Genomic DNA, 26,521 nt, shown 5'->3' with positions numbered 1-26,521 from the left:
CTAATTTTGGTTTTCTCTAGCAGATAATTTGGCCTTTTTTCTTCTTGAAAATAGCAATTGTTCTGATTAGGAAAATAATGAATGAAATAATTCTTCTTTTCTTTATAGAAGTAACAAAAACCAGTTGTGAACTCAAGTTTAAGTTCACAATGGAGTGTAGAGTACTTTTTTCTTACCCTTTAGAATTTGAAAGCTGTACCTTCATTTGCTTGTCATTTTAGATACAACTTCAATTCCCATTGGCTATTGACTCACATATCACAATGGAACCTAAGCCTGCTCCTCCAACGAGTCCAATATCAACATTTTGGCAACATATTGTAATGTCACTCAAGCCTCATTCTGGGATGGCTACAACTAGATTATGAACGTTACTCACCCAGTGATGCATTCTCTTTGTCAACAATATCTGATAATTGTTGAGATGACTACATCAGACTAGCTGTGCCACAGGCACTATTGTGTCATTGGTGACTGGTATGGAGAGTAGGGGTGGAAGGGACTCTTCTTGGTGCTGTGGAAGATGAAGAACTCCACTCTCCTGTGGTGGGGAAGTGTGACACTTTAAGAATGGAGACAGCAGAGATTCTAAAGATCCACAGCTGACACTGAAGACACAGAATTGTCCTGAATTCTCCTTGGTTTTTGGACAGCGAGTCATAATATATAAAGATTAGCAACTGAAGTACAGCCTGGGAGAGAGTCCTGAGAAATCTGCTTTGGAACATTTAATGGTGACATTTAGGTAAGGGATATGGGTGAAGCCAGTATGGACATGGGCCTCAGGGGAATGTCACTCAGGTGAAGTATGTTGGCAACACCCTCAATAGCTGAGAAGGTGTGAGCATTCTGAGGAAATGAAGTGGTTTATCATTGTGAACATCAAGAATTGGCAGTAGTGATCTGGGAATGGGATCAAGGTGACAGAGAATGGGAGGTAAAATCTTGGTGGGAAAATAACACTCTTTCTCACATATTTTAGCACACAATGGACTGTTCCAGAGAAAGTTTCTTTGAGTTGAGCATTTTGTCAAAGCAAATCATTAAAAGAGAAGAATGCTTTGAGAAAAAATTTGAGATCTTGGATCTTTTCTAATTGTCTTTTTTATATAGCTCTGTTCCCTTTAGCAGACCTTTTATTAACTCTCAGGCTCTTGTTCTTCTCATCTTTTCCCTATGTGATTTGGTATACCGGGTCAAATTTGCCATCCAAAGGTGTCTGTGTTTCATTTCTAATGTGCTGTGGAAGTGTATCAATGTCTTCCTTGATATCAATCTCAAAAGCTTTATGTCTTTACCTGGAAAAACAGGTCATTACTGTTATATCTTTTACAAATTATGTAAATTTAAAAAATATGTAAATTTAAAAAATTTACATTTTCAGTGTAAACTACTCCTTGAAGGGAATTTATTCTTTTAATTTCTATAATCTTATTTGCATTAATTTTATCTCTTGCAACCTTAACTGGGTGGCCTAATTTATCGTATTAAGAGCATTTTATTCATGCTCCTCGTGATTTTAGTGACTTTAATCACTTCTTAGAATTTACATTTCCAGGCTTGAAGAGTTCCCTATTTTTTTTAGGGGCGGGTTCCTCATACATTAGACTCTAGGCCTTTTGGTTATGAGGTCTGTGCAGGTTTTTCCAGAATTCTTTGTTTTCTCCTGCTGTGGTTCAGGGAAGGACAAGCAAGGTATGGGCATAAGTGTTCTTGAAAGCTTATGGATTTCCTCTATATCAATAACAAGAGTTTTGACAGTTAAGGCAATTACCTCTTCAGAGTGTGATAAATTCATCTTATAACTGAACGTGAGAAACACATTTTTCTATGCCAACCGATTTCACCTGGCTATCCGAAAGTACAGTGTTCTCACTGAAGCCTTTCCAAAGCCAAGGCAAAAACAAAGAAACAATTACCATTTCGGAAAAGCGAAAACCTTTTTTTTTTTTTTTTTTTTTTTTTTTTTAATTTTTCCGGTTAGTGAAAAAGCGAACTTTTGGCTGGGGGGTGGGGAGCTTTTACTTTCTTTTCTTATAGAATAAGTATGTAACCAAACCATTCTTGGTTTCTTAGAAGTTAGAGCTCAATAGAAACTCACTCATTCTGGGAAATAGACACAGTATTTAATGCCAGATTAGTTTCTGCTATTACATTTCTGCTATAGTGATCTGCTATTACGTTAAAAACATTTTACAAATTAGTCCGAATTACATGTATTTTAAGAGTGAGTGGGTTCACATTTGTTTTTTAGAAGGCATAAATCGTAATACCTTAACAAGGTAATAAAAGGTAAACGCTATTGTCTTGCACAAGACTTGGCTAATACTTTCGGATTTATTTCGGAAGCTCTCACAGACGACGCCTAGCAATATACTGGCCGTTGGCAGAAACACGAACCACCCTAAAAATCCCAAAATTTTGGCTTCCGCCCAAGGTGTGTAGCCCGTATCCATAGAGACCGGAAAAAGCGTCCCCTAGCCGGGCGGGCCCCTGCCTCTTCTGATCTAAATGCTTCCGCTTTCTATGGGAGAAAGAAAACGAAGGAGATTTGTGTGAGCGCCCGCGGAGCACTTTCTCAGTACTGTTTTCGTTGAGTTCCTGGCCGAACCACAACTCCCAAGATGCCACCACGTTCTAGAGCGGTCAGAAGAGCAGTTTCCGGTTTTGGCCAGCGCGCCTGCGCACTAGCTCTGACTTTATTGGTTCGAACCGCCTCGTGCGATGCGCGTCACGGCGACGTGCAGTCGTGGGGGCGGGAAGACGCGGCGGCGGCGGTCGCGGCGGCGCGAGCACGATCCCAGACGCGGTATCGCGGCGGCGGCAGCGGCGCGGCTACCCCGGGTTCGGTCCCCTCCCTCCTCCGCTCCCCCCTCCTCCCCCTCCCCTCAGCTCTGGTTCCAGAGGAGTCCGAGACGCGCGGCGAGGCGGCGACAAGCTCTGGGTGAGGGTCTCTGGAGTGTGAGCGCCGTTTCAGGGGAGAAGAGGGAGAGCCCGGGGTCGAGAAGGAGGTGAGGGCTCTGAGGGGGAGAGTGTCCCCGGCGCGGGCCGGGGAGCGCGCGCTCCGTCCCAGCCTTCAACTCGGCCTCCTTACCTGACCTGTCGCCCTGCACGGCGTGCTGTGCTGTGACCGGGGGGACCGACCGAGAGGGGCCTGGAGCCGCCCTCCTTTCAACCGCTGTCTGTGGCGCCTGGCGCCCACCACCTGCCTCGCCCCTCCTGATACAGCGTCCGGAGCACTGTCTCAGCTCTTCTCCCCTTCGCGTGCAGTTGCCCTGCCTTACTGCCCACCGAGAGAATCTGCCCTCCCTTTCTTCATTTTTGTCTCTTATTAGCTCTAGGAATTTCTTTGGTGGCAGGCTTCGAATGGGATCTGCTTAGTGCTACTTTTCTAGTCCCTGGGGTAGGAAGATTTTCTTTACCTTTTCTTTGGTGGCGCTTCAGGCAACCTACTTGGAATAGTTAGTACCTTGGGCCCTGTTTTCCCAAAACTGGTTTGGCCTTTCGTCTGTCATTGCTTCTTTTAAAACTGATGCTAACAGGGTTTAAATCAGTTCATCTAGGGGTCCATGAGAGAGTTTGGATTGGAAACTGTCAGGTAACTTTTTTTTTTTTTCCTCTTTTTGGTTTTTGACATTAAGTACAAATACGTTTGTCTCTGGAATTTGACTTTATGAGACGGCCCAACTGTGACTTTTGGTAGAAGGATTCAAATGTCAGATTGGAATTTTACTGGGTATGATGACTTCAGTGCAGGTTGTTGGCATTTTTTTTAGTACACTGGCCTTTTAATATTTTTATTTTTAGATGCTGGATTTCTCAGCCTTATGTTAGCCCCATTAAATCTCTTCCAAAAACAGTGCCCCCATCCCCAAGAAACTGTTTAAAATTTGAAGAAATCTGTTGTAACATTTAAAATAATTTGATCACAGAACTTTTCAGTGAAATGTTAAAAATAATTTCCTTCAACGCAAAGCTTTAATTTTGGAGGGGAGATCTTAAACTTATTTCTGAAGTTTGAAGTGTTCTCTTATCCAAAGGCCACCTCTATGTCTCCTTTTACCACCCTCTGACTTTTTTTGTTAGAATTTGATAGATTTTTCTACTTTCTCATTTCATAGAAATGAAAATTTTCATCCATAGTATTTATTTTATAGAAATTTCATTTCTACTGCTGTTGTTCATAGATATTTTCATGCTTTCTCATAAATATGTCAGAGTGCTGACTGTGATGATCTGTAACTAAAATAATTTCATCAGTAGTTGGGACTTCTGCACATGTGTTGGCAGCTGCTTGGTGGTGAATTATTGCAAACTTTGAAAACATTTCAGATTGATTTAAATATGAAAGACGTTTCTTTTAGCTTCTATTTGTAACTACATACCCACCAGTATATGTTTATATCTACACTTTATAGGCTATTTAGTAGCAAATTTTCTCTTCTTACCTGAATGTTAGGGATGAGAAAAGGATTTCCAGAGCCTAAGAGTTTGTCTTTTTCTATTCCTAGACTATGAATAAGTAAATGGGTGGATTTTTTTTTTTTTTTTTTTTTTCCCCACAAATGGTATCAATTTAGCTGATGCACTTTCTTTGGTATAAATCACATCAGGTTTTCCAAAATGAAAACAATTTTATTTTTTATCTCCGGGAACAGACTTTATGGCTTGTGGGGCAACTTTTGCTAGCTGTTTTTGTAAATTAAGTTTTTATTGGGATATAGTTGTATGTATTCATTTTGATGTTGTTTGTGGTTGCTTTTGCAGTGTAAGGGTAGAACTGAGTGAGTAGTGGGACAGAGACTCGTATGGCCTGCAGAGCCTAAAATATGTATTCTCTGGTCCTTAATAGAAAAAGCTTGCTGACTCCTAGTTTATTTTATTAAAAATCATGCATATGTAATGTAGAAAATTTTTAAAAAATTTTTTTCAACATTTATTCATTTTTTGAGAGTGAGAGAGACAGAGTGTGAGTGGGGGAGGGGCAGACAGCGTGGGAGACACAGAATCCGAAGCAGGCTCCAGGCTCCAGGCTCTGAGCTATCAGCACAGAGCCCGACACAAGGCTGGAACTCAGGGACCGCGAGATCATGACCTGAGCTGAAGTCTAACGCTCAACCGACTGAGCCACCCAGGCGCCCCGTATAGAAAGTTAAAATGAATCAGAAAAGTATAAAGAAGAAAGCAAAAATTGTCTAGAATCACACCACTCAGAAGGGTTTGTTTTTGTGATTATTCTTATAGAATCTGTTAGTTGTTTTTGTATAAATGGGCTCATACTGTTAAGTGTTGGTTTGTAATCTGGTTTAAAAAAAACCCTCATTGTCTATTTATTTATATTTATTTGTGTATTTGTTTATTTTATTTTAAGTAGGCTCCATGCCTAACCTGGAGCTCAACTCATGACCCTGAGATAAAGAGTCATATGCTCTACCGATGTAGCCTGCCAGGTGCCCCCAAACTCAGATTATTGTTACATCGCTATTGAATACATTTGTACTTCTGCATCAAAGAGCTCACCGGAAAGGGGCTGGATGAACCAGGTTTTCCTAATTTGTTTACCAGTTAAGATAAAAATAAAATCAAGAATGAAAGATGCTTGATGGTGATGGTGGTGGTGGGAGCACTTCTGGTGTACTGGTACTTTTCCAATACTTTACGTGTATCAACTTACCTGCAGCAGCTCTGTAGAGACATGTACTAGTATCCATATCTGAAGATGAGGAAACTGAGGTACAGAGAAATTAACTGCCCAAGTTTGTCAGCTAGTTAATAGTGGAGTTGGGATTTAAATCCATGCAGTCTGGTTTTAGGACCCAGGCTCCCAATATGCTACAGAGCCTTTCTGCTCAGGGTAGAAAGTTTAGACAGTCCAGGGGTACATGATGTAGAAATTTGTTACACACTTTATTTCAGTTTCACTCTCCGTAGAAACCCACTGTTAATAGTTTGATATAGAGATTGCCACCTCTTTGTCTGCTTATACAAATGTTTACTCCCAAATCTGTCCACATGTGCAGGTCTTAAAAAAATTAATAGACTTCATTTTTTAGAGAAGTTTTAGGTTTACAGAAATTTCTATGCATGGTATAGAAAGTTCCCATATCACCTACTCTGTTTTCCCTTATTAATAACATGTATTAATGTGGCATATTTGTTACAATTGATGAACCAATATTGTTACATTGTCATTAATTAAAATCTGATTATAATAGGGCTCCTCTTTGTGTTGCAGAGTTGTTTTTTAAAAAGGGATTCAACCAGTCATTGTTCTATAGTGTGCTTTGTGGTTTTCAAAATACAGTGCTTCCGGACTTTTTAATGCAAATGAACATCATTGTTTCACTAATTTTCAGATTAATGACACATATTTAACAGTCTTCTTGGAATGGAAGAGTTGCTTGAAAGTTACTTCATTCTGTTTTTTTCTTTTTCAAAAGTTTATGTTATAGTGTCAGTTGCTTTTCTCTGAAGGAATGCTTATTTTTTGATTGGACATTCTGGCTCCTCCTTGAAGCTGTTCAGCTTCTTGGAGATTTTGTTGCTGTTCTTCGTTGGAAGCGTGATAACACGTCAGCCTATTTACCATTAGCATTCTCTGCCTCACTGAGACAGCTACTTCCCCATGCATCTTTTTTGTTCTCTTCCTCTTTCTCAATTTCCAACACTTCTGTTCCTAGAATATAAGCTTTAGCATCTAATTCTCCATATCCTTGTACTCTTGATTTTATCTAGTCTTACCCTGGAATTTCTTCTGCATCTGAGAAATTCATTGGTCAGAAGAACTGAGTCAAAGTTGCAGCAGACATCATCAGATTCTTTACTTTGAGTGTTTTATACTAGGCCAGGATTTGGGGAAATGGAGTCATTGAGCGGTTATCTTTTTCTTAGAATCTCCTTCATTGATTCCTACTGTCATGATTTCCTCAGAGTTCTTGTCCACAACAAAATGGGTGGCCTCAATTATGAGCAATGACTGATTTCTGGGACTACCAGCTTATGAGATGTTTGTGCACAAACAGAAGGATCTTGCTCCTTCTCTTTGGTGCTGCTATAGAAACCTTTGCACAAAGGGATAGAAATTAGAAAAAGCTCATGAATTCCCACCAATCTGGAGATAAGTTTGTAGAGTATCTCTTTAGAGCTCCTTAGCGGCAATAGTATTTCTGCAAAACCTTGGGGAATCAGGACTCAAATGGATAGCTGAGAAGTTAAACACCTCTGTTTTTTTCTCTTCTTTTGTTTCTAAGCACTTCCGTAACCTTTTCAACCTTTCCTTGTATTTGGAGCCTGTTTTCCTTATGGCATACTGCACTAAGATTCTTAGTCACTGTCCTGTTTCTCTTGTTCTTTTTTTCCTAGGAGGAAGGTCAAGGTAGCAACTAATACTTTGGTGACCTTAGAGAAGCATGAATTGTGATAACACTGGCAGTCTTGGCATCATTTCAGATGTTTCTTCTGGAGTTCAGTCATCACTTTCAAAGATATCTTGGCTACAGTTGCATTGCTGTCTCTTAAAATGTGCATATGGAATTCTGCAATAGTATATTCACTTTCTTCTTCTTCTTGTTTTAATGTTTGTTTATTTTTGAGAGAGAGAGAGAGCGTTGGGGAGGGGCAGAGAGAGAGAGGGAGACAGAGGATCTGAAGTGGGCTCTGCACTGACAGCAGAGAGTCCCATGCAGGGCTGGAACTCACGAGCTGTGACATCATGACCTGAGCTGAAGTCGGGCTCTTTTTTAAAAAAATTTTTTAATGTTTGTTGATTTTTGAGAGAGAAGCATGAGCAGGAGAGGGGCAGAGAGAGAGGGAGACACAGGGTCTGAAGCAGGCTTCAGGCTCTGAGTTGTCAGCACAGAGTCCGATGCGGGGCTCGAACCCACAAACCATGAGATCATGACCTGAGCCAAAGTCGGACTCTTAGCCGACTGAGCCATCTAGTATTCTTGTATTTTACACTTTTTTCTTTTTTTTTTTAAATTTTTTTTTTAACACTTATTTATTTTTGAGAGGCAGAGAGACAAAGCATGAGTGGGAGAGGGGCAGAGAGAGACACAGAATCCGAAGCAGGCTCCAGGCTTTGTGCTATCAGCACACAGCTGGATGTAGGGCTGGAACCCATGAACTGTGAGATCATGACCTGAGCCAAGTCCTGATACTTAACTGACTGAGCCACCCAAAACCCCTCTTTTATTGTTTTTAAGGAGGCATCATGGCCAGTGCAGAGTCCAATGAGGGGCATGAACTCACAACCCTGAGATCAAGAGTTGGATGCTTAACTGAGTCACCCAGATGCCCCAGTATTTCACAGTTCTATTCTATTCTGTTACAAATGAGTGTATAAAATCTTAGAAGCTTATATGGCAATGTAGAAGTTAAAAGAAGAACAGTAGTGGGGTGCCTGGGTGGCAGTTAAGCGTCCAACTCCTGATTTCAGCTCAGGTCATTATCTTATGGTCATGACATTGAGCCCCACATTGGCTCTGTGCTAGGCATATAGATTTAAGATTCTCTCTCTCCACCCTCTGCCTCTTCCCTGCTCACTCTTGTGTGCTCTCTCTCTTAATTGCTCTCTTTCTCTCTCTCAAAAAGAAAAAAAGAGCAAACTTGATGGGTTGATCAGATTCTTCTCCCAGAGATCAAAGATTTGCAAAATGTTATTGGAAGATCTGTGTTCAAGATAGTGTAATTGTAGGAGAGCAGATCTTTCAACTCTTGAGGAAAGTTGTCTAGATGTTCTGGGTAGCAGTGACCAATTGGTGCCATAAACGTCACCAACTTTGCCAGTTCTTTGCTGGGTTTATTTGGTTGCAGTTTGAAAATCTCTACTGAGATTTGCATTGAAGTTGATTTAGAATTATTTTAGGTGGTGCTTACATTCTGTAGTTACTCTTCCTAGTACTTTCTTAGATCTGTTCATCTATTAAGATTTCCTACTTAGCCCTTGAAAGCAGTGTGATTTTGCCACCCCTCTTAAAAAAATCTGAGTGATGGCCAGTAGATTATATATTTCTTGAGGGTAAAGAGAGGATAGCTTTCTTTATATCAAACAGCAGTCTTGGTGTATAGCAAGTAGGGAGTAAATGGTCTTTTTAAAACCTAAATTGGATTGTATTCTTTTGCTAAGTGAAGTGCTTCAATTCTGTTAAAAATAACCTTTTCAAAGTCTTTGTGAAATACAAACTTGAAAAATTGCAGCTTTATCTCCTCTTTTAATTCTAAAATGAAATAAGGCTGATTGATATCCTAGAACCTGTTTGTTAGGAATAATTAACCTAATCTATTTAATAAGTACATTTAGTATTCAGTTTTGGAAGTTAAATGGGTTAAATAGAGGATTTGTTTCACGTGACCCATGGTTTTGATTTTTCTGTTTCGTAGTATACCATGCGTTAGAAGGGATGTATGCTGATTAAGTGATTATATAGCCTGACTTACTCAGACATTTTAAGTGTCCAGACAGAAGAAAAAGTGAAGCTAAATTCTGGAAACCGCCAGAATGTCTTCAGACATGCGGAAAATAACTGTGGGAAAGGACAATTGAAGTTTTTTGATGTAAGAGCACAGAAAAATAAGATATTTTTAATAGCTGACTTACAGTATTGCATATTCTTTTTGGACTTCTGTATTTTCCACGTTATGTACTAGAAAACAAAGCATATAAAGCATATGGTCTCGAAGAGACAAACTTAATTACCTTATTAAATTTTGGCCAGCTAGACCTTTTGTATGCATTTTTTTGTTAGTATATTGCTGATTATTTTTCACTGGCAGCATATTCACTTTAATCCTGTGTGCCCCGAAATCTTACTTTAGTGAGAGCATATATACATAATTGTATCTGTACATTCCTTGGGTCAGGGAAGAAAGTGGTGGTAGTAAAATCTTTACCATGTTGGAACAAGAGGGTTACTTTTATTTTCTTGGAATTTATTTATATCCAATTTCATCCAGAAATGTAATAAAATATAAGGAGGAAAAGGAGGAAACATAATTCAATGACTAAGAATAAAATTTGGATTTGGGTTTTCTTGGCAGCAAAGGTAAAAATGGAAATATGGTAAAATACATAGCACTAAACTGGAAGGAGGAATAAGACCAATTTTCCAGGGGTAAATCTTCTCTTGACAGATTTTAAAGAACTGTTTAAATTGGGAATTACATAAAAAGCTGTTTCTTTAATTTTTTGTTTGTTGTTTGTTTTTGCTAGAGGCCCTAGTTAAAGGGCTAGGACCAAGCATTAGCATTTCAAGCCAATGGAAGAAATTTTTTATGGGGTTTGGTTTGAATTTGGGCTGCACATGTGTTTTTTATTTGGCTAACAGATTTTTTTTTCTTCAAAATACTTCAAACATTCAGAATACAGAGACCAATATAATTAACATTCATGTATCTACTCTACAGCTGTATTAAATCTTAACATTTTTCTCATTTCCATTTTTTTAAGAAAAAAATTGCACATACAGTTGAAGCACCTTCTTGGATTACATTTCAGTTTCTTTACAGAAGTAATGATTATCATGAATTTGGTGTTGATCATTCCTAATGCCAATTTTTATGTAATAACTGCATAGAAATACATTTATAAACAAATCATAATATTGCATATTTTCAAACTTGATGTAAACAACGTTCTGCATATTCTGTAACTTGTTTTTCATGAAATGTCTGTATTTATTTATTAAAAAAAAATTTTTTTTTTTAACGTTTATTTATTATTGAGAGACAGAGAGACAGAGCATGACCAGGGGAGGGGCAAAGAGAGGAGGAGACACAGAATGCGAAGCAGGCTCCAGGCTCTGAGCTGTCAGCACAGAGCCCGACGCGGGGCTCGAACTCACAAACCGCGAGATCATGACCTGAGCCGAAGTCGGATGCTCAACCGACTGAGCCACCCAGGTGCCCCTATTTTTAATTTTTTTAAATTTATCTTAGAGAGCGAGCCTGCATGACAGTGTGGGAGGGGCAGAGAGATAGGGAGACTGAAGATCCAAATTGGGCTTTTGGGCTGACAGCGTAGAGCCCGATGTGGAGAGCCTCATGTAGGGCTGGAACTCATGAACTATGAGATCATGACCTAAGCTAAAGTTGGAGGCTTAACCAACTGAGCCACCCAAGCACCCCATGAAACATGTCTTTTAGATTCATATGAAACTGTTGATACATTACCATTTTTGACCTACAAGAATGACAGTTTCCTGTGGTTCAGCCTAATTATAGTCATCACTTTTATCTGGGGTACAATTACATTATTATATGAATACATCCATTTTTAATTTATCATGTTGATAGGTATTTAGGTTGTTTCCAATTTTTCCTCTTTTAAAAACAATGCTACGTTGAACATTCCTGATTAGGAATCCTTGTGCACATATTTCAGCTCTTTGGCAGGTTTTCTAAACTGCATGTTGGAAGCCATTAATGGGTTCTGAAATCAGTTTTAATCAGGAATTAAAATAGGATAGAAAAGTATTAGGTTGTATTACAGGCAGTATGGATAAAATGTTTTGTGAAAATTTTGTTTCTTTTTGTGTATGTGTATCTATGTGGTTACTAAGTGTTTTTTTAAGTTTATTACAATTTTTTTTTTTTAATGTTTATTTATTTTTGAGAGAGAGAGACAGAGCCTGAGCTGGGAGGGACAGAGAGAGAGAGGGAGACACAGAATCCAAAGTAGACTTCAGGCTCTGAGCTATCAGCCCAGAGCCTGATGCAGGCCTCAGACTCACAGACCGGGAAATCATGACCTGAGCTGAAGTCAGATACTTAACTGACTGAGCCACCCAGGTGCCCCTGTGGTTACTAAGTTTGAAATGAAGTGAAAATTACCCAGAAATGAAGTTATTGGATTGGAGATTATGGAGATTATGGGAACTTTTAACTATGTCATAGATTGCCTAATTATCCTCCCAAATTGTGCCACTTTATTTTAGCACGAGAATATGAGAATTTGCTGTTTCCAAATCATTAGGATCCATGGCATTGCCAGATTTGTTTATGTGTTTACAAATCAGATATTTTTACAGAAAAGTATCATATCATCTTTATTTTTCTTGATTAATTATGAGATTGAACATGTTTCAATTGTTGAGTGACTATTCAAGTTTCCATTTCTTGAATTGACTATCTGCTACCTGTCCTGCCTATTCCTTTGTCTTTTTAAATTGATTATAGGAGCTTATTAAATATTTTAGTTGTGTCTGCTAAATGAATTGCAAATATTTTCTTCCAAGCTATGTGGTTTATTTGTTAACTTTTTATATGGTTTTGTTGAATATAAATGATTATTAAATCTATCACCATTTTCCTTATTTGTGTCCTTTGTGTCTTAAGAAATCTATTCCATACCCCAAGGTCATTAAGAGTCTTCCATATTTCTAAAAGTTTTTGAAAAAATGTTTTGAATATTTTGCCTGAAAAAAAAAAGGTATTTTTATATAATAGGAGGCAGCGATCTAATTTAATTTTTTGTATGCATAATCAGTTACTACAGATTTAATCTAATTTTTTATATGCATAATCAGTTATTACAGCACCATTTAACAGTGTGTTTTAGAATTTGAATTGTTAATCATTTAAGCAGTTTTGGTTCAACACAGTAACAGCCTTTGTCTTTACTCAGGCTGTTTCACATGTTCAAGTTTGTGACTTCTGGGCAAGAGGAAATGATTGAGCGATTACTTGATTCAGAAGTACAACCTAGAGGAGTAGATAGATACAGAGCATATTTGTAGATCTCACCCATGTCATTTTTCTCAACCACTTTTGTAATAGAACTGGTGTGCAGTTTAAGGATACACTTTGAGGAAACAGATTTCTGTCTTTTGCATTGCTGGTTAATATCCACAGACTTTGGAAACCAGATAAGCAGGTGTTCCATTGACATCTTGATACTTGAAACTTCAGAATATAGTTGACCTTTGAACTACATGGGTTTGAACTGTGCAGGTCTACTTAATACGTGAATTTTTTGTAGTGCAGTACTGTAAATGTATTTTCTCTTATGATTTTCTTAATAACCTTTTTTTTCCTCTAGCTTACTTTATTGTAATGGTACAGTATATAATACATATAGCATAAGTCCAGTGTCTTCCCTCCAATTCTGTTTCTTAAAGGCTTAGAACTTGACTTTATATTTTGGGAATTTGACAAAATAAATTCAGATTTTTTTTTTACTGAGGAGTAGAAACTTTTTTGGTCATGTTTATGGTTTAGCTTTTTAAAAAGTCAAATTTATTGAGTATAGTTTACACTCTATAAGATTCACCCTTTTTTTAGAGGTACAGTTCTGTGAATTTTTGCAAACATTGCTGAAGGATTTTTTATGCCAAAGTGGACTTGATAACTAGTGGAAAGGCCTATAAAGTAGCAGTGCAGCAAATAAGTTGGCATCTTTTTATCACTTTAGAAATCTTTATAGGAAGATTTGCATTAGGCATAACAATAGACCAGTTGTGTGGTCTGCTCCACTGACTTTTCCCCCAACTGTCATTCACATGATGATGGGATTTGGTTTTTTTTTTTTTTTCCCCTCAAGAAAGTTGGTCAAGTGGGATATGGCAGTTAGAACAGGTTCCATGTGATTTTACTTAAAAGTTGGCCTACTTCATGCTAGGGCCAAAAAAAAAAAGTAGTGTAAATGATTCAAAGTGTTGCCTGTCTTTTTTTTTTTTTTTTAATTTTTTTCAACGTTTATTTATTTTTGGGACAGAGAGAGACAGAGCATGAACGGGCGAGGGGCAGAGAGAGAGGGAGACACAGAATCGGAAACAGGCTCCAGGCTCTGAGCCATCAGCCCAGAGCCCGACGCGGGGCTCGAACTCACGGACCGCGAGATCATGACCTGGCTGAAGTCAGACGCTCAACCGACTGCGCCACCCAGGCGCCCCTGCCTGTCTTTATATATTCAAAATAATTAAAAAAAATTTTTTTTAATGTTTTTATTTTTGAGAGAGACAGTGTGAGTGGGGGAGGGGGAAAGAGTGAGGGAGACACAGAATCTAAAACAGGCTCCCTGAGCTGTCAGCATAGATAGAGCCTGATGCAGGGCTCGAACCCACGAGCTGTGAGATCATGACCTGGGCTGAAGTCAGATGCTTAACCAACTGAGCCACCCAGGCTCCCCTATTCAAAGTAAATTTTAAAAAATAAACTGTTTGATTTGAAATGTTTCTTTGTGTTTATAGCAGTTAAGGTTTTATGAACATGAAGGCTTGAGAATGCTTATCTTAAAAATTGAGATATTTCTTCTTCTCAGTTGTCAGCTGTACCATTTTCTTAAGGGCTGTATCAGTAGCATATGTTGGGAACTTTTCCCATTTTATCAGTCACTTCCCCCACCGACCCCATTCCAGTTTTGTTTTATTGACATTTTTCTACTCAGAAATGTTTTGAGTGTCTGGGGAAGAATTCCAATTTTAATCAGTCGTTTCATTGGTTCTGGTATGTAGCAAGGCTCTATGTTCTTCCCTATTTTTTGACTTTCTTAATATTTTCAACGTTGTTGTAAAGTACAACATATTATCAGTGTTCAAACTCCTGATTTTGGCATTTAAGTAGTATGCATTTAGTAGAGCTTATGTTTCATGGAAACAGAGGGTTGTGAATAAGAGCATTGACTTGGGTGTTAGGCAGAGTAGGTTGATTAGGTAGGTTAGTTTGCCACTTGTAAATATAGTTAACTCAGGCAAGTTATTTAGAAGTTTCCTGGGGGTTTTGTCATTTCCAAAATGGAGGAAATAATTGTACCTATCCCCCAGGATTATTGTAAAGATTAAAGAGATAATTCATGGGAAATGTTCTTTGCATGTAGTAAGTACTCCTCCTCTTTCTCCTCCTGTTCTTCTCCTCCTCTTTCTCCTCCTCCTACACATCCAACAAAGGTTTTGAGTTCCTACTTTGCATCCGTGTTATGAAACAAAAATGGATTCTAAAGGTTTTCTGACCCTAAGAAGTTTCCAGGAGGGGAAGGCAAACATGTAAATGGATAAATGCAGTAAATTGTGACAGGTGCTATAATAAAAACATTAATAAGAATAAAGGAGTTAGTGTTAGGAGCCTGGGGAGGTCAGGGAAATTAATTTCTGCCCCTGAACTTACAAAGTTTGAGTAGTAATTCCCTATACATTTATTTGGCAAATACTTTTTTTGAATACAGTTAGTGTGTGCCAGTTGCTGTTTTAGGTGCTAGGAATATAGGAATAAAGAAGACAATGTCTGTTCTCTCAGGGGCTTTCATTCTAATGGGAAAAGAGCAGTAGTAAACAAAAATCTCACAGACAAGAAAGAGATTAAAAGGTCATGTGGTAAGGAGTAAGTTGAGTTAGGAGGTGCCAATTTAGATTGTGTAGACAGAAGGATTCTTTGAGTAGGTGACTTTTAAATTGAGATCAGCATGTGTAGAAGGAGCCTGCAATGGGGATGATCAGAGGGATGAGCATTCCAGGCTTTGGGAAACCTGGTGACATAAAGCCCTTTGAGCTTTTGGAGTGTTAGAGGGACAGGTCAGTGGATGCAATGTAGTGTGCAAGGGGGACAGTGGTACAAGAAGAGGTCAAAGGTAGGGCTAAAATCAATTAAGGTTTTGTAAGCCAGGATAAAGGTTTTCTAGTTATAAAGGAAAGTTATTGGAGGGCTCAAAACAAGGGGGTGCCTTTTGATAAAGATCACTGTGACTGCTGTGTGAGTAGTGGATTCTGGATTCTGAAGCATAAGGAATGGGGATAGTTGGGTAACAAAGATGGAACCAAGGAGATCTTTATAGGCTAGTGTATTAGGACAGGTGAGAGAGATTTTATTTTCTGGCTGAAACCAGAAAGTAATAGAAATGGGTAGATTTGGACTATGTTTTGAAGACTGAATTAGTAGGACTTGTTGAGTGTATTATGACAGCTCTTATTACGTTCTTTGGTGCCTAAATAATGTTTTATAGGTATATGTTGCATCACATATCACATGGTAATAATTGTGAAGAGTATTATGTAAACATTTTAATAATATTGTATCTAATTTTGAGCTTCTTATGCTAGATAGGATATGAAAAAATTGGATAGAGTCTAGTAAAGTCTCCAGGAAATGATCAGAAATTAAAAAATGAGTCCTTTATGGAAAAGCTTAATGAATAAGAATTATTTAGCCTGGATTGGTCAAAGTTGAATTAACAATAATGATTTGCAGCAAACTAATGGATATTATCATTGTGGAAAACTAAAATGATGATGTCTTTTGATATTCATCCTGAATACTATGGATTTCTAGACCTTAAGGAGTATTAAATATTTGAAGAAATGCTTGTGGGAGAGCCTCATCTTTGGAGACCTTTGAGAATCTATTGAATGATTTCCACTTGGTATAAAGAATTGAACCCATCACATATTTTGAAATTATGTATTGGGTTTGATTCTTTATATTGCTTAGTGAGAGAAGAGTAGGTATTGGTTAGTTATTTCCATACTTTTGCATTTCATTATGTGGTTATAAGCTAGGGCTTCCGCCATTTAGTTTAAACACTACATTTATACTTAGCTAATTCTTTTGTATACTATGGGTACCTCATCTTCCAAATAAAAAAATGGCAGAAAGAAATGCACAAATTTAATGAAATGGCATTAAGGTGGTTTTTTAAATTAAAAAAAATTTTTTAATGTTTATTCTTGAGAGAGAGAGAGAGAGAGAGAGAGAGAGAGAGAGACACAGACAGAATCAAGCAGGCTCCAGGCTCTGAGCTGTCAGCACAGAGCCCATCGCGGGACTCAAACTCCCGAACCAAGAAATCATGACCTGAGCCCAAGTCGGGTGCTTAACTGACTGAGTCACCCAGGTACCCCTAAGGTGTCTTTTTAATACTGGTTTGTCATTAGTGTTTGTTGTGACCAGAAACTTCACAATCTTCAAATATGACTATCGCCACTTGGTGTGTGGTATTTAGCTGGGCTTTCTCACTAGTGATCTCATTCTATTGCCAACCTCACAGGGCATGATTTAAGTTAATTCTTGGTGCTTTGCCTCTGTTAGCTTATTCAGTTCTCACAACTATGCATGACATGGAGATTGTTGACTCTTTTACACATTAATTTGCTATCTGCCATGGACCTTTGAAGTTGTTAAAAATTAGTATATTAAGTCTTCAGATTCTGAGGGCCAGTAGTGCAGTGTCTCTTTGTATTAGTTGGGACACAGTGAGTAGGGTGTAATAGTTGAAATCTAGGAGCATCACTTTCTAGTTCTATAATTAGATTATTCAGTGGTAGAGGACAGGCTGCCAAATATGTCCCCAGGTTTTTGTTGGCTTCCTCTAAGGTGAAAGTAGCCAATTTCAAAGTGACTGGAAAGTTGTATACTGAAACTATTCTGTGGTCTATCATTCCACACTGAGGTATGCCTTTGAAGTTGGTGCATGGTTAATGAGATTCCTGATATCAAATTCATGCTTTTCCTTTATTGGAAACCTGAATGGTACAAAATGTTCTACATGGAAGTATTGGTATGTTGTGTCCCTTATTACCTCCTCTTTCAGACTTCATTGTGAAGTAAAATATAGTGAGTGGATACAAATTGTTCAGATTTAGTTGTTCAACTAATGGAATGGGATTATTTTTTAGGATGGAATAGTTTATTCCATCAGTAGGATCAGTAAGGATATTAAAGGTGCTAAATTTTCTTTTGACCCTTAGCTTTTTCCTTTTTAACCACTATCAATGAACTACTGATGTGTGTTACTTGACTGGCTTAAGTTTTTACAGAATTCGGATGGAAGATTTCTGTCACACTAACTGCAGGGAAAGTGGTTGATCTCTTAAAATTAATACTTACAGAACAGTACAGTGATGGGGGAGAGGTGTCCTCTGGATACTAGAATGTTGTTCCTTGCTGGTTATGTGACATTTATGCTTTGTGATCTTTGTGAACTCTATGTGCTTTCTTGAATGTATTTTTTACATCAATAAAAAGTTTATTAGCAAAGAGGCAATGCAGTACTGTAGTATATTTTTCTGGATTGCAGCCTTGACATCTTATTTCACAGTTCTTAAAACTTTAATTTGGTACCTTTTTCTATATTTTACAGGCTGTGGACTTTATGGGCTCTAAGCTGAGCATGTTTTTTTGAAATATATTTCTATTTTCTTTATTCATCCAGTTTTTAATGGTAATTTGACTTACAATTTTTAAATTTCTTTTCATTTATTCCCCAAGTAGGGATCAGTGAATTGAGCTTTCTCTTTGCTAATATTAATCATTTATTAATAAAACTATAGAAGTAGCATTGATTAATAAGAGCACTAGAGCACTAGATTGAAATTTTAGCTCACCAGTTACTAGTTGTGTGTTAGTTACTCAGACTGTTTTGCTTTATGTCCTCATCTATAAAGTGGGGATTGATAGTACCCATCTCATATCTCACAGAGTTTTAACTGAATTAATTCTTGTATATTACTTAAAAGACACAGTGCCTGGTGTATCGTAAACACTAAATAAGCTGTAGTTGCTATTACCATTTTTCTTACTGTGATAAAATATACATATGAAGTTTACTATTTTGAGCATTTTTAAGTTTATATTTCATTAATGTTTAATATATTTACAATGTTGTGTAACCTTTACCAGTAACTATTCCAAAACTTTTGAATCACCTAAAACAAAAACTAACCATTAGCAATAACTCGCCATTACCCCCTCTCACTAGCCCTGATAATCTGTGTTCTGTCAATTGAACCATGAATCCAAACTTAATCCTCTTTTGTTATTTATTAATAGCTTAATATTTCATTGTATGTTTTTAAAAAATTTTTAATGTTTTATTTTTGAGAAAGAGAGAGAGGAAGAGAGTACGCATGGGGGAGGGGCAGAGAGAGAGGGAGACACAGAATCCGAAGCAGGCTCCTTGCTCCAAGCTGTCAGCACAGATCCCGACATGGGGCTTGAATTCAGGAACCTGGAGATCATGACCTGAGCGAAAGTCGGACGCTTAACCGACTGAGCCACCCAGGCACCCCATTTCATTACGTGTTTATATTACATTTTGTTTATCCATTCATTTGTCCATGGATGCTAGTTTCCATGTTTTGTCTATTGGGAGTATTGGTATACAAGTATCTATTTGAATTCTTGTTTTCAATTTTTAGTATATGTCCAGGAGTGGAATTGCTGAATCACAGTAATTCTGTTTACCTTTTTGAGGAACTTTTGAGGAACCTGTTACTCTTGTTTTTATTATCATTATGGTCGCCATTATTTGGTGAAATGTATTGATGAGATTTTTTTTTAGAAATTACTACCGAGGTGCTATTAGCATTGGGTATGTATTTTTATCGGAAACTATTTGCATGATTTTCCACTCCTTGCATTGAAATTTCTGGTGTGGAGTATTATGTATAAAACTGTGGAGCTGGACTTGCCTGCTTTCTCTCTTTTTTTTTGAATTAAACTTTTCTGTTGGAGATAATTGTAGGCGCATGTGCAGTTGTAAGAAATGATACAGAGATCCCCATACACTTTGCCTAGTTTCTCCCACTGCTAAAATCTTACAAAACTATATCTAGTGTAATATTGTAATCATGATACTGACATTGTTTTTTCTTTTTATGATACTGACATTTTTAAGATACAGGACAATTTTTTTTTTTAATTTTGAAATTTAGTTTACAGAGCAGGGAGGGGGCAGAGAAAGAATCTTAAGCAGGCTCCATGCTGAACGCAAAGCCCCACATGGGACTTGATCTTTCGACTGTGAGATCATGACCTGAGCCAAAATCAACAGTCAGACGCTTGACTGAGCCCCCTAGGCGCCCCAAGATACAGAACAATTCTGTTAACCCAAGGATCTTTCATGGTGACCTTTTATGACCGTATCCACTTCTCACTCCTATGCCTTCCTTAAGTCCTGACAACCACTAGTCTGTTCTCCATTTCTGTATTTTTGTTATTTCAAGGATGTCATAAAAATGGAATCATACAGTGTATTACTTTTTGGGATTGTTTTTTTTCTCCCTAATTAAAAAATTGTAAAATGTATGTAAAATTTACTGTCTTTTTTACTACACATTTTAAAAATGTGCAGTCATGTTGTACATTTTGTGCAGCCATTTATCTATAGAATTCTTTTCATCTTACAAAATGGAAACTATAAATTAAGCAGTAATTCCCTGTCCCCCCCCACCCCCCAAACCCTGGATACCATCATTCTATTTTCTCTCTCTGTGATTTTGACTACTTTAATAAGTTCTCTCATACAAGTAGAATCATGTAGCATTTGTTCTTTGTGATTGGCTTATTTCACTTAGCAAAATGCCACAGTTCATCCAGGTTGTAGTGTGTGTCAGAATTTCCTTCCTTTTTGAGGCTAAGTAGTATTTTGTATGTATAGACTATATTATTGATTCATTGATAAGACACTTGGGTTGCTTCCATGTGTTAGCTGTTATAAGTAACGCTGTTATGAATATGAGTGTATAAATGTCTCTCCTGGACCCTGCTTTGAATTCTTTTGAGTGTATACCCAGAAATAGAATCGCTAGATCATATAGTGATTCTATTTTTAATTTTTTTGAGGGAACTACCATACTGTTTTCCACATCTTGCCTGTTCTTTTAAAGTTGAGGGCAACATAAAAATCAAAATCACAAAATAGGTGAAGTAATACATCATACTAATATCTAATAACAAGCCCAACTTATGATTAAATATAAATAATTTTAAATCCTTTTCTTTTTTCCATTTGTCCCCCTAGAGAATGGGACATTTATTCGTTCATTCAAGAAACCTATATTGAATGTCTCCTGTATATCTTGCAATTTGTGTTTCAGCAGTGAACAAAACAGGAATCCTTGCCCTTATGCAACATGCAAACTACTGTTTTTTAAAAAATACATTTCCTAGAATAGAGTTATATTTCTAGACCTGAAGTGTCAAACAATTAAGTTAGCAATTTCTTCAGGTAGAAGAAATTGCTTTTGAGGTTCATGTAAGTAACCTCGGTGTTTTTAAGCAGTGTAATAACTTTATGCAGTATTATTTGAAGGGAAAGTGAAGTCTATGAAGTGGGAATTTAAAATTTTCCATTGCTTTTCCATTAGAAAGGCAACCTGGTGTTAGTACATTTGCCTGGGAGTCAAGAGATCTAGGTTCCAGTCCATCATGTAATATTTGGTATTCTCCTGGATTCTTCACTTTCATTTTTGTCCCTCACTTCTTTTTAAAGGATTTTGGCCACTGTTGTTAGGCTGGTAACTATGTTAGATCACTTTTGTTACTGGTTAACACCCAGTACTATTTTCAAGCTTATTCTCTTTTCTTAATTTGTGCTTCCTGATATCAGCTGAATATTTGTTACTTCAAACTTCATTTCCAAAAACAAATTCATTACTTTCCCCTTTAACATCCCTTCATCTCAATGAATGGTATTCTCTAAATACACTTAACTGCCTAAGCAAAAAACCTGAGTCATCTAATGTCTTTGTATTCTTCATTGACCCTCATTTAATCAGTCATCCAGTGTTGATATTTCTCTACTGAGTATATCTTGAATCTGTCCCTTGTCCTCTAATTTTTGAATAGACCTTACTATTCTTGTTTGCATATGCTCTTTGCACAGAATACCTTTCATCTATTGTGATTGGCAAACCCCCTCTATAAAACCTTGAACATTTTTTTTTGGGAGAAATGTTGTAGCATGTGTCAGTACTTCCTTACTTTTTTTTTTTTTATTGTGAAAAAAAATAAAATTTACATTTTAACCATTAAAAAAAATGTTTACTTTGAGAGAGAGGGAGAAAGTGAGCACAAGTTGGGGGAGGGGCAGAGAGAGGGAAAGAGAGAATTGCAAGCAGGCTCTACAGGTCAGCGCAGAGCCCAAAGCAGTGCTTGATTTCCTGAATCGTGAGATCATGACCTGAGCTGAAGTTGAGTCGGACGCTACACTGACTGAGCCACCCACATGTCCCCATTTTAACCCTTTGTTAAGTGTACAATTCATTAAATACATTTACATGTTGTGTAACCATCCCCACCATTTCCAGAACTTTTTCATCATCCTAAGAAAATATGTACCAATTAATAACTCCTACTCCTTCCTTTCCATTCCTTCTGGTAACTTCTGTTTTACTTTCAGTCTCTGTGAATTTGCCTATTCCAGTAACCTCATGAAAGTGGAACCATACAATATTTGTCTTTTGTGTTTGGTCTGGTTTATTTAGTACATAGCATAATGTTTACAACATTGGTTCATGTTATAGCATGTATTAGAATTTCATTTCTTTTTATGGCTGAAGAATAATCCATATTATGATTATACCACATTTTGTTTATCCATTCGTCTGTTCTTTTAGCTTTTCACCCATTGTGACCAGTCCTGCTATGTAGATTTGTTCTCTGCCCTCCTTTAGCTTTATATTTATATGTATACACACATACACATTTTGTAAGGTGGTTACCACAGTCCAGTAATTGACACATCTATCAACTGACAGTTACCTCCCCCTCCCTTATCTATCTGTCTAGTAAAAACACTTAAGATTTACCGTCTTAATATACAATGTTAAGTATATATACAAGTATTCAAGTATACAATATTCAAGTATACAATACAACATTATTAACTGTAATCACCGTGTTGTATATTAGATCTCCAGAACTTACTCATCCTATGTAACCGAAACTTTGCACCCTTTGATTAACCTCTCTCTGTGTCCTGTACTACCCAGCCCCTGGCAACCACCATTCTTTCTGTTTTTTGAGTTTGACTTTTTTAGATGACAAATGTTAAGTGAGCTCATGCGATATTTGTTGATCTGTGTCTGGCTTATTTTACTGAACATAATGTCAAGTAATTATTAACAGTTATTATAATTATATGTAATATATATTAATATTATGTTTTAATATATATTGACACTTAATATTAATATATATTAATATTACATATTAATATAATTGACACTTAACCATCTGAGCCACCCAGGTGCTTCTAGAGTTATTTTTAATAGTTTTGTTTTATAACTTTTAAAGTTAAAAGTGATGCCCACAACATCATTAAACTATTAGAGTATTCTGTATTTGAGTCTATACTTGCCTTTGCCAGTGAGTGTTATAATTTCATATGTTTTCATGTTATTAATTAGTATCCTTTCATTTCAGTTTGAAGAACTCTTTTTAGCATTTCTTGTAAGGCAGGTGTGGTGGTGAAGAACTCCCTCAGCTTTTGTTTGGGAAAGTCTTTATCTCTCATTTGTTTCTGAAGGACTGTTTTGCTGGGTATTGTTGGTGAAGATGGTTTTTTGTTTTTGTTTTCTTTTAGCATTTTTAATATGTCATCCCATTTTCTCTTGGCCTGCAGAGTTTCTGCTGAGAAATCTGCTTATTGCCTTATGGAGGTTTCCTTGTATATCATGAGTTGCTTTTCTCTTTCTGATTTCGAACTTCTCATTTTGTCTTTAACTTTTGAGATTTGGTTATAATGTGTTGTTGTGTAATCATTTTAGGATTGGTCCTATTTGGGGACCTCTGAGCCTCAAGTATCTAGAGGTCTATATCCTTCCCATAATACGGGAAGTTTCAGGCATTGTTCCGTTAATTTTTTTTTAAGTTTATTTATTTATTTTGAGAGAGAGTGTGAGCATGTGCACGAATGGCAGAGGGGCAGAGAGCGAGGAGAGAGAGAGAATCCAAAGTTGACTCTGCGCTGTCCATGCAGAGCCTGACTTGGAGTCTTGAACCCACAAACTGTGAGATCGTGACCTGAGCTGAAGTCAAGAGATGGACGCTTAACCAACTGAGACACGTAGGCACCTCTCTGCCATTGTTTCTTTAAATAAGTTTTCTGCCTTTTTTCTCCCTCTTTTCTTTCTGGGACTCCCACTATGGGTATTTTGGTTCATTTGATGGTAGCCCATAATTCCTGTAAGTTTTTTTCATTGTTTTTCACTTGTTTTTCTTTTTTCTTCTCTGACTCAGTAATTTGAAATGACATGTTTGAGCTCAGAGATTCTTTGTTGTGTTTGATTGAATATGCTTTTGAAGTTTTTATTGCAGTTTTCATTTTATTTATTGTATTCTTCAGCCCCAGAATTAGTGTTGGATTATTTTTTGTGATTTCTATATTTTTGTTGAACTTCTCGTTTTTATGTCTTTTTCTGATTTCATTGAGTTGTTTATCTGTGCTCTCATGTAGGTCACTGAGTTTCCTTAAAAAGCAATTTTGTTGTTTATACTGAAAGGCTCCCATTTTTTTTTCCTAGGGCAGTGCCCTGAAGTTTTGAAGGCCGTGTACCATCTTTCAATCCAGGAGAGTTGAGCCAGCCATCTGTGATTGCTTTGTCTATGATTTTCAGTGTTTTGCGTGAGCTGGTTTCATTGGGGAACAGCACATGGAGTGCTGGGGGCACATGGGGCCTAGTTGGGGTTATCTTCAGGTAATGTGTCTTATGAGGTTTGTCGGTAGGCCTCTTGCTGGAGCCTGTGAGTGGTCAGTAACATCCATGGCACTTTATTGAATTCTGTGCCCTAGTTGCTGTGAGCCCTGTTTCCCTTCCCTGCTTTGTCTCAGTGTTCTGGGTGGAATGAGAATGAAGGGGCCCCTGAGCAGCATCCTGTAGATCTGGGGAAGTGGGTGCTCATTTTGTTCTCACTTTCCCCTGTGGTAGAAATCACAGGTGGAAGGATTCTTTCTTGGCACTGATTTGTGCTGCTTTAGGGAAAGTATGCCATTGGTGAAGTTGTAACTGTTCTTTTTACTTTCTTCAGTGTACTTACTTGCAGATTTTTTTCTTCCAAAGAGCTTATGAGACCTCTCTGGGACTCCAGGGTTCCCACAAAGGTACTCTAGTCCATGGGCAATTATCAAAATTGCTGTTTCGTGGGAAATGAGTGCTGAAAACTCCTGTTCCTTCTTGTTGATATCACTCTCTGTCGATTCCTTTTTAAGCAACATATTAGATTGTAAGATTTTTCATGATGTTTGCATGACTTAACTGATCATGTTAACTCAGATAATAAAATGATTTTGGAAATGTTTACAATGATTTAGATTGGACTTTATATTGAACTTTTAAGAAATTGATGTATAAAGTCCTATCTATAGAAAACAGTTAAAGTGGTGTTGAGATAAATCTCTAGCTTTGAAAAATGTGATAGACCAAGTTGGACATTTATTTTCAGTGTTGGTTTTCATCATAACTATGTGGTATCTTGTCATCAGTTGAGTTGTAGTCTGTGGATGATTTTGTGGTAATTATAAACTAAGTAAGAGATGAGTAAAAGTTTAAGTTTAAGACATTTCTTCTAAAGTCTTAAAAATTTGAGGGAGGCATATGTCCCTACTGTTCACATCAAATTCTTCACTTTCCACTGAAATCATTAGTCATTCGTAGTCACTAAGTGACTGAAATTAGCTGGCAATTATATAGATTCCTCACATCTTCCCCCTCTACCCCTCAATATGTGGTGTAATAGTTGAAAGCTGCCACTCAACTTTTTTTTTTATTCCAAATTGAGGACAATTAAAAAAATCACAGATGGATAATTTGTGTGCAGTTTTATGTAGGTAAAACTAGGAGTGAATTGATTTCTGTTTGGGGACTGGGCAGCTACTTCAGACATTGCTAGAATTATATTTCATGGCTTATGTGTTGCTAAATATAATACATGAAAATAACCAATTCTAAAAGGAAAAAAATATCACTGATTAATCCACTACTCTATCTGAATGATTTTAGTTTTTTTATATTTGTTTTTGTCAAAGTTTCTTTTTAAAAAAATTAGTACCTTGTGTTTTTTTCGAGCAATTTTAAGTTTTTAGAAAAATTGAGTGGAAAATACAGAGTTCCCATATACCCTCTCATTTCCTCCAGTTTCATCTAGTATTAGTATCTTTCATTAGTATGGTATGTTTGTTATGTTTGATGTGCCAATATAAATGTTAATATTAACTAAATTCCACAGTTTACAGTAGGGTTTATTCTTTGTGTGGGTTGTGACAAATGTGTGTATGTATCCACCATTACAGGATCATACAGAATAATTTACTGCCCTAAAAATGTCCTGTGCTCCACCTATTCATCTCTCTTTCCCATGAACTCCTGTTAATCACTCATCTTTTTACTGTCTCCCTAATTTTGCCTTTTTCAGAATGTCAGCTTTGAAATCATATAGTATGTAGCCTTTTAGAATGGCTTCTTTCCATTTAGTAAAATTTCCTCTATGTAAGTTTCTTTGCATGACTTAATAGCTTATTTTTTTTTTTTTTATTGAGTAATGTTTTGTTGTATTGATGTATCATAGTTTATTCACCTATTGAAGAACATGTGGTTGCTACAACTTTTGGCAATTGTGAATAAAGCTACTATAAACTATTTGTGTAGCTTTTTGCATGGATGTAAGTTTTCAACTCATTTTGGTAAATTGCCTTTAAAAAATTTTTTTTTTCAACGTTTATTTATTTTTGGGACAGAGAGAGACAGAGCATGAACGGGGGAGGGGCAGAGAGAGAGGGAGACACAGAGTCGGAAACAAGCTCCAGGCTCTGAGCCAT

The 26,521-nt window shown here is 37.1% G+C and overlaps 1 protein-coding gene and 1 pseudogene across 3 annotated transcripts in view; one reads left to right on the top strand and one right to left on the bottom strand.

The window, feature by feature from the left end:
- Positions 1–354: 354 nt before the first annotated feature.
- ADIPOR2 (adiponectin receptor 2) overlaps positions 355–26,521 on the top strand; it is a 79,690-nt gene continuing 53,523 nt past the window's right edge. The window contains exon 1 of one of the 3 annotated variants that reach the window (XM_047866675.1): positions 355–745. The gene's annotated coding sequence lies outside the window, so the exon portion shown is untranslated. Of the gene's footprint in view, positions 746–2,770; positions 3,012–26,521 lie in introns of those variants that run through there. The other 2 variants (XM_047866672.1, XM_047866674.1) reach the window with 2 other exon arrangements.
- On the bottom strand, positions 5,113–9,894 carry LOC125170546 (protein SDA1 homolog; annotated as a pseudogene).

The sequence above is a fragment of the Prionailurus viverrinus genome, chromosome B4, assembly GCF_022837055.1.
Source record: "Prionailurus viverrinus isolate Anna chromosome B4, UM_Priviv_1.0, whole genome shotgun sequence".
NCBI lineage: Eukaryota > Metazoa > Chordata > Mammalia > Carnivora > Felidae > Prionailurus > Prionailurus viverrinus.
Note: the sequence above shows the minus strand (reverse complement) of the source record. Positions and strands in the feature narration are given on the sequence as shown.